Consider the following 15000-nt stretch of genomic DNA (forward strand, 5'->3'; position numbering starts at 1 on the left):
ACCTTCAGTAATCCTTTGTATCGTTGGGACCTCTTGGCAGTGACAGCAGCCTCTTGTTTGCTGTAGTCATTAGGTGTTGAGTTGTTACTACGACTAATTTGTTGACATATTAGTCCCTTATCGTCAAGAGTTACATACAAGGACCTCTGAACTTGTGCTTTGACTATGGGACCTCTTAGACTGGTGTTCACGTGGTCTTCTTAAGGATCTAACCACCAGGATCTGATGGTAGTCAATAGGTACTTGTGTGGTTGATTCACAAAGACCTTCTGGTAATTAGTGGCTCCGTCCCTTTTGGCTGTCAATGGGACCTCTTGAATTCGTCTCCACTGAAAAGGTGAGTCACTAGAATCCTTTGTAAGTCACTGACCTTGTGTTGGCTGAATCCCTCTGGCTTCTTTGTAAAGTGGCGTGGATTCCCTACCTTTGAATTGCCGGATCCTCTTAGGGAAGACGTATTCATGTGGCCTTGGATTTCTGGCCGTCTTTAAGTATGAGTCGAGATCGGTGCGGTTTGGGATAAATCGCATGAAGAGGAGTCGCTTTTCGTGGTCGTCAGTTTTAAGGTGAGTCAGTGCGGGACGTGGCCTTGTCCAGGATACCGTCAATAGTGTGGTGGAGGGAAGGAGGGAGGGAGGCAGAGAGGGAGGGATGTGCAGAGGAGGGAGGGAAAGAGAGAAATGCAAGGGAAAGAGAGAGAAAAAAAGAGAGAATCAGAGAGGGAGGGAGGGACAGAACGCTGAGATAGAAGGGAAGAGAGAAAAGAGGAGGGAGGAAGGAGGGAAGAGGCGGAGACAGAGAGGGAGAGAGGGAGGTATACGAGAGGTAAAGAGAGAATTGGGGGAGAGGGGAGAGCGAGAGGGGACGCAGTGAAGGCGATGAGAGAGAGAGAGAGAGAGAGAGAGAGAGAGAGAGAGAGAGAGAGAGAGAGAGAGAGAGAGAGAGAGAGAGAGAGAGAGAGAGAGAGAGAGAGAGAGAGAGAGAGAGAGAGAGACACCTAAGAGCTTGAGGTGAAAGAATTAGAACATGAAGGAGGAAGGGAGAGACAAAGAGAAAGAAAGGATGAAATAAAAGCGAAGAAGGGGAAGAATGTGAATAGCAAGGAATATGAAAGGAAAACAAAGACGAGATGAAGAGTGAGAGGGACAGGAGAGGAGAAAGACAAAGCGAAAGAAAAGAAAAGACACAAAGAGTGATAAACAACAGAAGTAAGCTATACACAAGAGATTAAAAAGGAGAGAGAGAGAGAGAGAGAGAGAGAGAGAGAGAGAGAGAGAGAGAGAGAGAGAGAGAGAGAGAGAGAGAGAGAGAGAGAGAGAGAGAGAGAGAGAGAGAGAGAGAGAATACAGAAGCACAGACAGAAAACGAAGGTAAAGCTCACATCACCACCACCATCACCATCATCGACATCACCACCACCATCACCACAACGACGACGATATCAACAACAATAACAAAACACCACCACCACCACCACCACCACCACCACCTCCTTCAGCGCCTCCTACATGAAGTTCACCACACAGTTATTTATCCAACGCACCTTCAAGAACCGGTACCTCACATACTGGGCATAATAGGACCGCGAGAAGGTAAACATTGACCGAAGCCTCCTGTTCACCTTCACTAGCTTTCTCCTGAGGGCTTGGGGCTTCTTCAGGTCTTGGTGGGGCGTGTAGGTCTCCGCCTCGTCCGTGGTGGCGGTGGCTGTGGTGGTTGCCTCGTGTGGTGAGAGCGGAGGGTGCGTCGCGTGGGGGTCCATCCCGCTGCCCGCGAACTCTGGCGGGGGACTGCGTGGCTGGATAGAGGCTGGTGGTGATGGTGGTGGTAGTGGTGGTGGTGGTAGGGTGGTTCTCTCTCTCTCTCTCTCTCTCTCTCTCTCTCTCTCTCTCTCTCTCTCTCTCTCTCTCTCTCTCTCTCTCTCTCTCTGTGTGTGTGTGTGTGTGTGTGTGTGTGTGTGTGTGTGTCATGCCTCTGATAACCCCCCACCCCTTCCTCAACTACCGCCTACGTATGTCCTCCTCCTCCTCCTCCTCCTCCTCCTCCTCCTCCCCCTCCTCCTCTTCCTCCTCTTCTTTTCGACTCCGCGCGTGCGTCAGTTCCTCCACACCGCCCTCCCCCTCCTCCTCTCCCATTCCTACCTTCCTTCGCTCCCTTCATTCCTCTCCCCTCCCTCCCTCCCCATTCTCCTCCCCATGGTGTAGAGGCCTGCCCTTCCTCGCATTCCTTTCATTTCTCTCTCTCTCTCTCTCTCTCTCTCTCTCTCTCTCTCTCTCTCTCTCTCTCTCTCTCTCTCTCTCTCTCTCTCTCTCCCAATAAATTGCATCTTTTCCGCAGTCTTTTGTTCTTTGTCTCGATCATTTTCTCATTCTGTTAATCCTCGTCCTCTTCCTCCTCCACCATAATACTCACTGCATCACCATCCAAATCCCACCACCTGTCACTGTACACACTCACTGTTCACCCACCCATTCACCTCAGCTTACTCACCTGCCCCGTGGACTCATGACTACCGCTGTGAGACAAGATAACGTAGACTAAAGGTGAGTGACAGATCCTACATGAGAGAGAGAGAGAGAGAGAGAGAGAGAGAGAGAGAGAGAGAGAGAGAGAGAGAGAGAGAGAGAGAGAGAGAGAGAGAGAGAGAGAGAGAGAGAGAGAATTTTTAGTGCATCCTCGTGTCCTGTCTGTTGTGTGTCGTTAGGTTTGGTTAGGTTAAGTTAAGTTGGGTTGGGTCAGGTCAGGTTAGGTTACGTTTGATTAGATTACGTTTGTTTCAGTGTGTTGATATTGTTCTGTTTATCACGATGTAGAGAGAGAGAGAGAGAGAGAGAGAGAGAGAGAGAGAGAGAGAGAGAGAGAGAGAGAGAGAGAGAGAGAGAGAGAGAGAGAGAGAGAGAGAGAGAGAGAGAGAGAGAGAGAGAGAGAGAGAGAGAGAGAGAGAGAGAGAATTAAACTACGAGGTGATAATGATATTGATGTATTTTCCGTTTTCTGGATAATAATTCTTTTTCTGGACAAGACAGATAATACATACATACATACACACATACACGAACAGAAAGACAGGTATACAGATAGACTGATAGATTAAATAGATCGATAGTCAGATAACATATTGACTACAGATCCTAAACGTACCACCACCACCACTAACATCACCACTACAACCATCACCACCACCACCATTACCATCACCACCAACCCATCATCATAATACGAACACTATCACCACCACTACTTTCCTGCCATATCGTGCACAACACAGTCATTATTCTTCCTGTTCACCACCCCCTTCCCCAACTTTTCCCTCCTCCCCCACCACTGCAGTCCGGTGTTGCAGTATCACCACCACCATTTTCCCCTCCCCCAACACACTGCCTCTCTCTCTCTCTCTCTCTCTCTCTCTCTCTCTCTCTCTGAGCTAGAATGTCTGTCTAGTCTGTCTATCTATCCATTCATTTATCTATCTATCTATCTAATTATCTATCTATCTATTCGTGTATTTCTTTGTATACATATTAAATCTTTATCCTTGTTCTTTTTCTCTTTCCTATTTTCTCTCTCCATTTCCTATTTTCTTTCCTTTTCAACTTCCTCGTCTAATTTTCTTCCTCATTCTCACCCTTTTCCTCTTTTCTATCCCTTTTTCATTTATTTGGTTTCTCCCTTTCTCTTCTTATCGCTCCACTTTCTCTTTCTGTTTATTTCTCCCTTTCTCCCTTTTTTACCCTAACTCTTCCATATTCTCCTTTCCCTCTCTCCTTTTTTATATCCTTTCTCTACTTTTTTATATCCCTACTCTCTCTCTCTCTCTCTCTCTCTCTCTCTCTCTCTCTCTCTCTCTCTCTCTCTCTCTAACACACACACTTTCATGTCCTTCCTCTCTATCTCCTGAATTTTCCCCCGTATTGTTTGCCGGTCCCTCCCTGGCGGGGCTGGGAACACACACCCAAGCACCCAGGCAAACAGGGCCTGGGAGGAACAAACACTGTATTTTTAGAATCACGCTCCTTCATCTCTTGTGGACGAAGCTATTGTTTTATGGCGACCAGAATCATATATTTCACTGTGGTGTGTGTTGTTATGATCGTATTTTTTGTTTTAGAGTAATATAATCTGACGTGACGTGACGTGACCTAGCCTAACCTAACTAGTGGTGCGCGTCGTCTCATTTCTCTTGGCCTGCGACTGACTGCACTGTGACCTCGGTTTAGGCCTTTTCTTTATTGGCCAGAGCCCCTTTTAGAAACACACACACACACACACATACACACACACACACACACACACACACACACACACACACACACACACACACACACACACACACACACACACACAGAAAAAAAAAACAGAAAAAAAAAGACCGCCACTACACTTGTTAGCGCAGTTTGTCCTTAAAGTCTTCCCTCCTGCAACGTTTTCTGTGGTGGTGTTGAAGGTTCCGAGTTCTTTCACCGGATAGCGGGGAAACATTCCTATTTCCTGCAGCTGGTTCATTGTGCTTGTGTATTCTACGTCTGCTTTGACTAGTCTTTGATCTACGTTAGGTTTCATATTTAACGAGGGGATGGTATGGTTTTTTTTCTTGTGCTTTATAATATCTGAGAGAGAGAGAGAGAGAGAGAGAGAGAGAGAGAGAGAGAGAGAGAGAGAGAGAGAGAGAGAGACTGCACACGCTGATGAATTTGTACAACTTCATCACATTCTATGGTATCAATGGTGTCTTTCCAAATAATACTCTAAAATTTAATTTTGTTAAGACTGAAGGAAAGAAGCAGCAATCATAAGGTTAATCTAAAACTCTCTATCCTAACATAACCCAGCTTACTATATTTAATCCGAGCTAATTCATAACTACCCTACGGTACATAAAATAAAGACAACCTTTCATTAACTAGTCTAAATAAAAATGGCAGAAATTTCGCAGTCTTCATGATCTCGTGCATAAAACAGATGACAGGGATGCTAGGATTAATACGTTGGGCTTTTTTTTTTAGTGTGTGTGTGTGTGTGTGTGTGTGTGTGTGTGTATGTGTGTTTGAGTACATTGAACCCTACTGAGTAAGTGTGCCGCATGTACATTTGTGTGTGTGTGTGTGTGTGTGTGTGTGTCCCCTGCTGTGTGAGTGGGCAGGACTATTTATTCAGTTTTTAATTTCTTTTAATGAGTAATATACGACTTTTTTTTTTTCTATTGCGTGGATATGTATTAGTGTCAATATATTACAGTGGTGGGTTGAATGTGAGGGAATGTAGGTGTATGAACGTATGTGTATGTCGCTGCAGTGAACCCATAAAGACTGACGGTGGTGCAGGCAGAAAGATATGGAACGTTGGTGCATTTGTGTTGCTCAGGACAGTTCAGTGTTGCACGGTCTTGTAATATATTATGTTTGCGTCTCGGTATGTTGTGAAGATGTGACTGTGAGGCGTGGGATGCAGTGTAGTGAGGCATTTCATTTTGATCCAAGCAGCACTGGAAGGAAAGTGAGGGATGTGGAAACGAAAGTGTGTCAGGATGGGATGCACGAATTCTGAGATGTAAATAACTGGGGAACAACCTAATTTCAAAGGGACATTGATACAAATGGTAAATATACAACACTTACGGACAGAAGGAAGCGTGACATAGGAAAGCAAATATAAAAATAAACCAGGAAAAATAGAAATATGACACCGGTGAGCGAGGAAGAGAGAAAAATGACGCATGAAATGAAACGAGAGAGAGAGAGAGAGAGAGAGAGAGAGAGAGAGAGAGAGAGAGAGAGAGAGAGAGAGAGAGAGAGAGAGAGAGAGATTAACGAAGAACAAAAACACACCGCATCTCTCTCCCAGCGCTCTCACGGATTATAGACGGAAAAACCAAACACACCAGATAAAGTATAAGTATTATGACATTGCCGATCACGGTGTGTGTGTGTATACTTACTGAGCGGTGTACGTACAGACATGAAGCTGATCCCACGTACCTGTAAAGAAATTATTATTGTTATTATTATTATTATTATTATCATTATTATTATTATTGATGTACTACTACTACTACTACTACTACAAAACACACGATCTACACTGACGAGAGACACGTAATAGCAAACACATTATTGTCCTACTCTCTTCCCTCTGATGCATTTGCTTACCACTGTAGAAGAATAGCAATCCACGACTGAGCCTGATCGTATTCTTCACCCCTCTTGCAACAGTCGTCATGTGGTCTGTTGGTGGGGCGCTCTCACTCAGGCAGTCAATGAACAGATCAGTCAGTTTAAGCCACTCTATTACAGTTCCTCGTATTGCTGCGCTGATAGGTCATTAAATATCACGTTATTAACTTAGAGCTATTCCAGTTTCCAGTTTAGACTTTATTATCATCGTTGTCATCCTTGTTGCATCATTACCACCATTATTATCATGAAAGTGCCTCTCTACTTTCCCCATTTATCTTTTTATTTTCATTTTTCATTTTTTTTTTATCATTCTTCTGTTGCGTGTGAAGGAGATCAGACGGGGGACAAAAACTGATGGGTAATAATAGTAACAGTAAGAGAGAGAGAGAGAGAGAGAGAGAGAGAGAGAGAGAGAGAGAGAGAGAGAGAGAGAGAGAGAGAGAGAGAGAGAGAGAGAGAGAGAGAGAGAGAGAGAGAGAGAGAGAGATCTAAGACGCGTTCATTTCTGATCTGCTTATCTTCAGTCTTTCACTTACTTCTTTCTCTTGGCCTCCACACCCATCTTGTCTGAATGCATTATCATCATCATTATTACTATTACTATCATCATCATCATCATCACCGTCATCGTTTCTAAATCAGAGGTCATTTTACTTCTCTGCATCTAACACACGACAAACAGACCCGCTAGAGATGCCGGACAGAGCAACAAACAGACATAACCTTTGTTAGGGCAGCCTGGGATAGACCGTCAGCAATCAGTGAGGGGCGTACGTGCATCGCTGAACGTTCGCTGTATTGGAAGCACACGGTAAAAGACATTCTGTGCCTGACAGTTCCAATAGTTCCCAAGATATCCAATACAGTGGGCCTAATTATGAAGGCATTGTTTGGTGCCGTACTGATCTGAGGGATTAACTGTCACGCTCATCCCGCCAATGAAATGTTTGGTGATACGAGAATAATTGCTTGTGCGCCCCGAGACTCATCAGGGATAATGAATACGTGGCAATTGCACCCCAGCTGAGAGTGTGGTCGTTAAGGGCTGGAGGACGCGAGGGGGGAGATGAGAGTGCTATTCCAGCGTGTATCTTTTCCTTTCCTTTTATTCTTTTCCTTTTTTTTTTTTTCTTTTTTGGTACAGTTCTCATTTAAGGGAAGCCCACCAGCAATTTCCTTTAGTATGGTTTGTAAATGGTCTTCTGCAGCGTATGAATAAAACTAACGGGGAGCATTAGACGAAAGTACTATTGCAAACCTGTACCCCCTCCCTTTTTTTCTTTTTTTTTTTTGCAATTTCCATTTTTATTCTTAACACGGAAGGGAAGCTGGCCAGGGAATACTGCAAAAAGGTGTAGCGTGGTTTGTAAATGTTCTACAGGAGTGTATGGCTAAAACTAACGAGGTGGGGGACCATCAGACAAAACCATAATTCTAACATGTACTTTTCAGTTTTAATTCTTAACACGGAAGGGAATCTGGCCAGGGACTCCAGCAGCAAGAATTTAGCAAGAATTCTAATTTATTTAAATGAAAGCGTATGCATAAAATTAACGGGGGGGACATCAAAAGAAAGTATTATTCCAAAGTGTACTTGTCTTTATGCAATTTTCATTTTAAGGGAATCTGGCCACGGTCCTTAAGTAAGATTAGTAAAGGACTTTGTGCCGGAGTGCATCAATAAAACTAATTCCTACTCACTGAAAGTTTGTATGGAGAAGTTCTGAGAAGTTTAGCCAGTTCAGTTTCCTTAAGATGTCATGATACGCCTCGCTTTGTGTGTTCAAGTCATAATGAGGTGGAAAAAAATAATGAAGCACGGGATTACATATTACAAGCATTACAGGGGTGACAGATGTGTGTTGGGGGACATGCAGGTGGCTCTTCCAAGGTGCTGCATCTCAATGGTCTATATATAACAGATCTAGCTTACCACTTCGCTAAATTGTTGCCTTAATTGTGAATATTGCTAATCGATTAATTCACATATGTAATAATAATAATAGTAACAACAACAACAACAACAACAACAACAACAACTCTTGTTCTTGTCGTCATTGTCGTCGTCGCTGTTGTTGTTCCGGGTCGCGGGTCCAGGTCCGGAATCTCCAGCCAGGAGGAAACAATTTGATAAAACAATTTACTTGTAACTTTCTCCTTTCCCTCCTCTCCACTTTACCTTTCTTTCTTCATTTCTTTTCTTTTTTTGCTCCTTTTTCCCCCCTTTAATTCCTTCCCTCCTTCCCTACTTCCTTGTTTTCTTATTCCCATCTCTCCTTCCTCTCTCCCTTCCTTCTTCCATCCCTCGTGCTCTTCTTTCTTCTTTTTTCCTGCTTTTCTCCCTCCCTCCCTTCTTTCTCGTACCCTCACACTCCATACCCCCTTTCCTTCCATCCCTCCTTCCTTCCTTCCTCCCTGCTTCCCTCCCTCCCTCCCTCCCTTTCGCTACCAGTGCAGAAGCTCAGTCAGAAATCATAAATGAACAAATCGCCTGGCTGCATGCTGCGTGCCAAGTGTGTGCGTGTCTGGAGAGCGTTGTGAGCCGCGATGCACTGGGCTGGCCACGGGTTGAAAGGGTGGGAGGGGCCTGACGGGGCTCGCTCGCCGCTTTAACAAGTACAGCTTATATCGCGCTCCGCCGTGTGTGTTGTTTTGATAATGTTAAGGGCTTTCCTCCACGCTCCCAGATTTGTACTTGTTCGTGGAAGAGAGTGTACGTGGTGAGTTGTTGCGGGTGAAGGGTGTGGCACTCATACGCAAGCAGGCACGCACGCTGGCATGAAAGCACTCCTCTACCCACCTTCACACACACACACACACACACACACACACGTACAAAGCATCAAAGTATAAGGCAAAATTAATTCAACCACTTGCAAACACACACACACACACACACACACACACACACACACACACACACACACACACACACACACACACACACACAGGGTTGAGCGAGTTCAGTTAATTAGTTTAGCTTTTTGTCGGCGAGTCTGTGAATGAATTAATAACGAAAGGCCAAAGGTGAACGCTGGCCTCGCGTCTGGTGGCATCCGCAATGCCAGAGTTAAAATGTAGTGCACCTTTTTAATTACTGAGTTTGTAAGGTCAGGGAGGTCAGCTTTGCCTGCCTGACCCCTTCACCGGCAGTGGCTCAGATGTTCAGTTCCTTTGGTGACTCAGACGCTGCGGGAGGGAAGGTTCTGGCTGAGATATGATACAGCGCGGACAGGAGAAGGCAATTTATTATGGACAGTGAACAGAAGAACATGTGGAGACAATATGGAGACTAAAGCGAAGATAATGTAATAAGGAAAGTTAGATGATAAAAATAGATGCATTATGAAAACTGAAGCGCTACGAGAGGGGGAGGTCTTGGCTGAGGACAAAAGAAAGCAATTTGGTATTGACAGTGAACAAAGGAACATGTGGAGACAATATGGAGACTAAAGCGAAAGTAATGTAATAAAGAAAGTTAGAGGATGATAAATATAGATACAAAATGGAAACTGAACGAAAGTAATGTAATATACAAAGTTAGATGATAAATATAGGTACAATATGAAAACTGAAACGAAAATAATGTGATAAAGAAACTGGAGAGAAGAAAATAATACAATATAGAAACAATATGGAGACTGAAGCGAAAGAAATGTAATAAAGAAACTGGGAAGAAGAAAATTATAAATACTGGAGGTGACAAGAGAAAACTATTTAATAAGAAATACACGGAGGAAAATAATGCAATATAAAAAGTTGTCAAAAGAATATACAGCATAAGAAAAGTGGATAAAGGAAAATAATGAATAGGAAGTGTTGAAAATGAAATGTGACGTGAAATGCGAGGTGGTGGTGGAGGAGCGTCCTTCTGTCCTTAACCCTTTACCTGACCTGGGTGCTCCTTAACGAAACTTGGGGGATGTTACAATTAAGAAACACACACACACACACACACACACACACACACACACACACACACACACACCAAATTTCATACAAATCCGATCAAAAATGAATGTCACCCTCTAAGTAACTCGTAATGCCTCCCTCTGACTCTTCCTCTGCGACATGGAACAATTCTCGACACTAAACACAATGAACGAAATCCTTATATACGTCTACAAGAAAGAAAAGGTATTTAGAAGAATAATTTTTGTAATTTCTAGCCAGTATGACGTTTAGAAGTGGCTGGAGAAAAAGAAGAAATGTCCCAGAGTGGTTAGTGATTAAGGAAAGAGGTACCATATTGCAGTGAAAGGGTGGTGGAAGTTTAAAGCACAATTTCGTAAGGCGACACTGACGACGAAGGAATAATTAAATTGTGAAGACCTTACAGTACAAGTAATATCTTTTTCCACATTAATATTCTCCATCATAATAAACTGTGTCAAGGTCTCATTAGCTGTCAAAGGGTTAGCCTCTTGACCACCGCTCCTCGACTGCCAGGCCCCTCAAGATGGCGGCAAGAGGGGCGGTGGGAGCAGGGAAGGCGGGGCCGGGAGCACTCGCCGCCTCTCAGACGCCCGCCAGCCTCACGCACTGCACCAAACTCTCCTGCTGGTGGTGGTGTGGCTGTGGCTTGGTGATTCCTTCCCAGTCTTATGTCGGTGAAATGGTAAACTGAGGAATGCAATGACTTAGGACTGATGTGGTGGGAAATGGCAGGTGTGTGTGTGTGTGTGTGTGTGTGTGTGTGTGTGTGTGTGTGTGTGTGTGTGTTTAGTTCCTGTTTGTTTTTTTCACAGCACTGAGCCAGGCTTGTCACGTCTAGTCTCTTAATACCAAACGGTCATATCATGTATTTATCCTTTAAATTTATGAATATTGTACACATCACTTCCTCTGGTAATGTATGGCACTGATCTATTCCTATGTCAGTGTGTGTGTGTGTGTGTGTGTGTGTTTACCTAGCTTTATTTACCTAGTTGTAATTTACCGGCCCTGAGCTACATTCGTGTGGTTCCGTCTCCATATCTATACATGTCTAATTTTTTTCTTTAGGTGTGTGTGTGTGTGTGTGTGTGTGTGTGTGTGTGTGTATGTGTGTGTGTGTGTGTGTGGGCAGCTTCGTAACGCGCAAGTCGCTGTTCAAGTGGAAGTGTCTGAGAAGTGACAACGTAAATAAGTTCCAGGAGACACAGGGGCGAGGGAAGCCATTGCAGGCTCCGGGTGAGTCATGAGGGGGCGGCTTGGCTTGGCGCGGCAGAAGCAAAGCAGCAATAATGACATTAAGAGCTCCCGGGGACTGCTGGCAAATTGTCTTCATGTTTGTGGAGTGAAAGGTCATGTGAAGTCAGAATCATAAATTCAGAGAATGTAATGTACGTGGTTGGAAAAAAAAAAAGAAAAAAAAAAGAATACTGAATAAAGAGAAAGAACAATAAAGGAATCAATTCAAAGTGCATTCTCTAATGAAATATATCTTTCAGTAAAGCTCGCTAGCTGTCTCCTTGTTTACTTTATCATCTTTCTATTCACTGTTCTTAATTTTCTTATTTTATTGCCTCTTTCTACTCACTCACTATTCTTATTTTTTTTTACTTTATTGCATTTTTCACTCACTATCTTTCTTATTTTTACGCTATTGGACCTTTCTACTCACCACATTTTTACTTTATTGCATCTTTCTATTCACTATCCTTCTTGATATTTTCTTTCCCACTGCCACTTTCGTTTCTTCTGTTTGTAAAGGGAGACGTGACGTACGCAGTGCTGCCGAATCTTTGCCGGCAATGGTGAGTCGTGACCTGAGTGTGGCTAACTAACTGAAGGGCAGCGCGCCTCAACAACATCAAACGTAACTACTTGAATAACATCACCACAGAATGTAATTTCCCAGGAACTTTATTCTTTAAATGTAGATTGACTATTCCCATCCACGTAAAGCATCAAATTAATCCTTTCATTGCGATGAGAAACAAAAAACACCACCAGAAGCAATGCATGAAATCTTTATAAGCATTTACAAGAAAGTAGATTAAAAAAGAATAGATTTTGCAATTTCTACTCAGATTGAAGATTGGAGGTGGCTGTAGAAGAAGTCAAGACACGTCACAGTGATTAGTAATTAAATAAAGGTGCCCCAAATAGCAGTCAAAAGGTTAAGAGTGGAAGAGGTGGCACGGAGGCTCAAACTGAAGCTGGAATGCAGTACATGTGCCCTTAGGTTGAAATATAAGGAAATATTTTATGTCCTTCAGCCTCACTTTCCTCTCATGCTTCAAAACCCCGTGTAACTTCAACTAGAGACTTTGAAAGCGATTGTAGTGTGGCTCAGAAGCGTTTCAGAATGTGGTACAAAGTTTCAAAAAGGTGCCGGTGCCTGCCAACAGTGCCTCCGCCTGAGCAGTGAAGCCTCGTGTCCACGTAAGAGGAAGTGCTTGGAGGGAGGCGTCAAGGAGAACACAGAGATGACGCAGGCCTTCCACTAATCGTACGTTCTCATAACCCCGAGGGAGTGACCTGTTTGTCAGCTCGCCAGCACAACCATGTCAAGAAGGAAAGTGTACGAGGAGTGAAACAAGGGCTCTCTCTCTCTCTCTCTCTCTCTCTCTCTCTCTCTCTCTCTCTCTCTCTCTCTCTCTCTCTCTCTCTCTCTCTCTCTCTCTCTCGTTTGTCTCCTGTTTCTAATATCGTACTTGTTTTTTTATTTATTTATTTTTTTTTTGCATTTCAGATGGTGCCGTGATGATCTTGATGCTATAGAATGCTCCCTGTGTTTCCGCATTTACTTGAATAGAAGACGAAAGAACGAAGGAGAAGAAGAAGAAGAAGAAGAAGAAGAAGAAGAAGAAGAAGAAGAAGAAGAAGAAGACGAAGACGAAGACGAAGACGAAGACGAAGACGAAGAAGAAGAAGAAGAAGAAGAAGAAGAAGAAGAAGAAGAAGAAGAAGAAGAAGAAGAAGAAGAAGAAGAAGAAGAAGAAGAAGAAGAAGAAGAAGAAGAAGAAGAAGAAGAAGAAGAAGAAGAAGAAGAAGAAGAAGAAGAAGAAGAAGAAGAAGAACAACAACAACAACAACAACAACAACAACAACAACAAGAACTACTACTACTACTACCACCACCATCACTACTACCATTCCATAAAACACACACACACACACACACACACACACACTAACTCCCATCCCCCTTCCTACAGACACATCACAACAGGTTCCTCTCTACAACACCGGGTCTTCAAAACAGCCTCAGAGGAGTGGGTCACGTTTTCTGTTCCTCTCCTCTCCCACTCACTCAATGACGCGTGTTATTAAGGTGCTACCATCTCCCACCCCCTCCCTCTCTCTCTCTCTCTCTCCCTTGACCCACTTCGTGCAGCAGGTGTAAACAGGTGCTGCGAGAGAGAGAGAGAGAGAGAGAGAGAGAGAGAGAGAGAGAGAGAGAGAGAGAGAGAGAGAGAGAGAGAGAGAGAGAGAGAGAGAGAGAGAGAGAGAGAGAGAGAGAGAGAGAGAGAGAGAGAGAGAGAGAGAGAGAGAGAGAGAGAGAGAGATGGTGATGATTTAGACAGAAACGGAGATGAGGATAATGAAGCAGAAGGAAAGACAAGATGATGATGATGATGATGATGATGATGATGATGATGATGATAAAAAAAAAGGGCATCAGTAGAAGGTAATAATTTCCACTAGAGATTATGCTAATTAATCTCGTCTTTAATCTTTGTGTGTGTGTGTGTGTGTGTGTGTGTGTGTGTGTGTGTGTGTGTGTGGATGGATGTCATTAAAGTTACTTTGATGTATATACATATAACACACACACACACACACACACACACACACACACACACACACACGAAACAAAACCACTATTTTTCCACCACAACCCAAAAATAGCACAAAACGAAAAGCTGCACAACACAACAGACATATTTTTTGTGCGCATCTTTACGTCATCAAAACAAAAACATTCACATTCACATTTTCACTTTTACGAGCGTGAGAGAGAGAGAGAGAGAGAGAGAGAGAGAGAGAGAGAGAGAGAGAGAGAGAGAGAGAGAGAGAGGGAGGGAGAGAGAGAGAGTTCTGGATGACGTGATATTCTGTGTAATTGTCACCTTTCTTTTTCTCTTTTTTTTTTTGTAATTTTTCCTCTTGTTAGGCTCACATTTCTTTTCCCATAATTCCCTTTTCTTTTTCCTTGATATTTTGACTTCTGCCTTCTTTTTTACTATATTTTCAGGACCTTCTCGTCTGTCTGTCTGTCTGTCTGTCTGTCTTTCGGTCTACCAGTCAGTCAGTCTGTCTGGTGGTGGTGGTGGTGGTGGTGGTGTTCATTCATGCGAGGGCGAGGAAACTACAGGTGGTGGCGGTGGTGGTTGGGGTGGTGGAGGTGGGGGCGGCAGTGGTGGTGGTGAAAAGATGATGAGTCCAGACTGATATAGACATTAAAGGTGGAGCTGCCGTGTTGCATGTCACCCCCACCACCACCACGACAACCACCTACGCCTCGGGACACTGGGTGCAAAGGAGAATTATTAATGTAGTAGTAGTAGTAGTAGTAGTAATAGTAGTAGTAGTAGTAGTAGTAGTAGTAGTAGTAGTAGTAGTAGTAGTAGTAGTAGTAGTAGAAGTCGTAGTAGAAGTTGTTAAAGACGTGTTTCTTTTTTTATGTAAGAGGGTCTGGCCAAGAACAACAAACGCAGGTACGAGTAAGGAAGCCCATTAAAGGTGCCAGACCCATAAGGAGACCGTGAGGACACACCCAAAATTACCTGTAGAAGTGTCTTGAAACCTCACGCTTGGATGTTTAAATCACAGTCAGGAGGAAGTACAGGGGCATGCAGGGAGTTCTAGAGTTTACAGTAAAATGGATGAAAAATGA

The 15000-nt window shown here is 43.6% G+C and overlaps 1 protein-coding gene and 1 long non-coding RNA gene across 3 annotated transcripts in view; both read right to left on the bottom strand.

Moving 5' to 3' along the window:
• LOC135110453 (uncharacterized) overlaps positions 1-1889 on the bottom strand; it is a 2483-nt gene extending 594 nt beyond the window's left edge. The window contains exons 1-2 of one of the 2 annotated variants that reach the window (XR_010273280.1): positions 425-1889; positions 1-329 (exon numbers count right to left, since the gene is read on the bottom strand). The exon at positions 1-329 is cut by the window's left edge and continues 594 nt beyond it. This is a non-coding gene — a long non-coding RNA (uncharacterized LOC135110453). Of the gene's footprint in view, positions 346-424 lie in introns of both variants that reach the window. The other variant, XR_010273279.1, reaches the window with a different exon arrangement.
• Positions 1-15000, bottom strand: part of LOC135110454 (synaptotagmin-4-like) — a 90158-nt gene that overhangs the window by 39520 nt on the left and 35638 nt on the right. The gene's annotated exons all lie outside the window — the stretch shown is intronic.

Source organism: Scylla paramamosain, chromosome 20, assembly GCF_035594125.1.
Source record: "Scylla paramamosain isolate STU-SP2022 chromosome 20, ASM3559412v1, whole genome shotgun sequence".
NCBI lineage: Eukaryota > Metazoa > Arthropoda > Malacostraca > Decapoda > Portunidae > Scylla > Scylla paramamosain.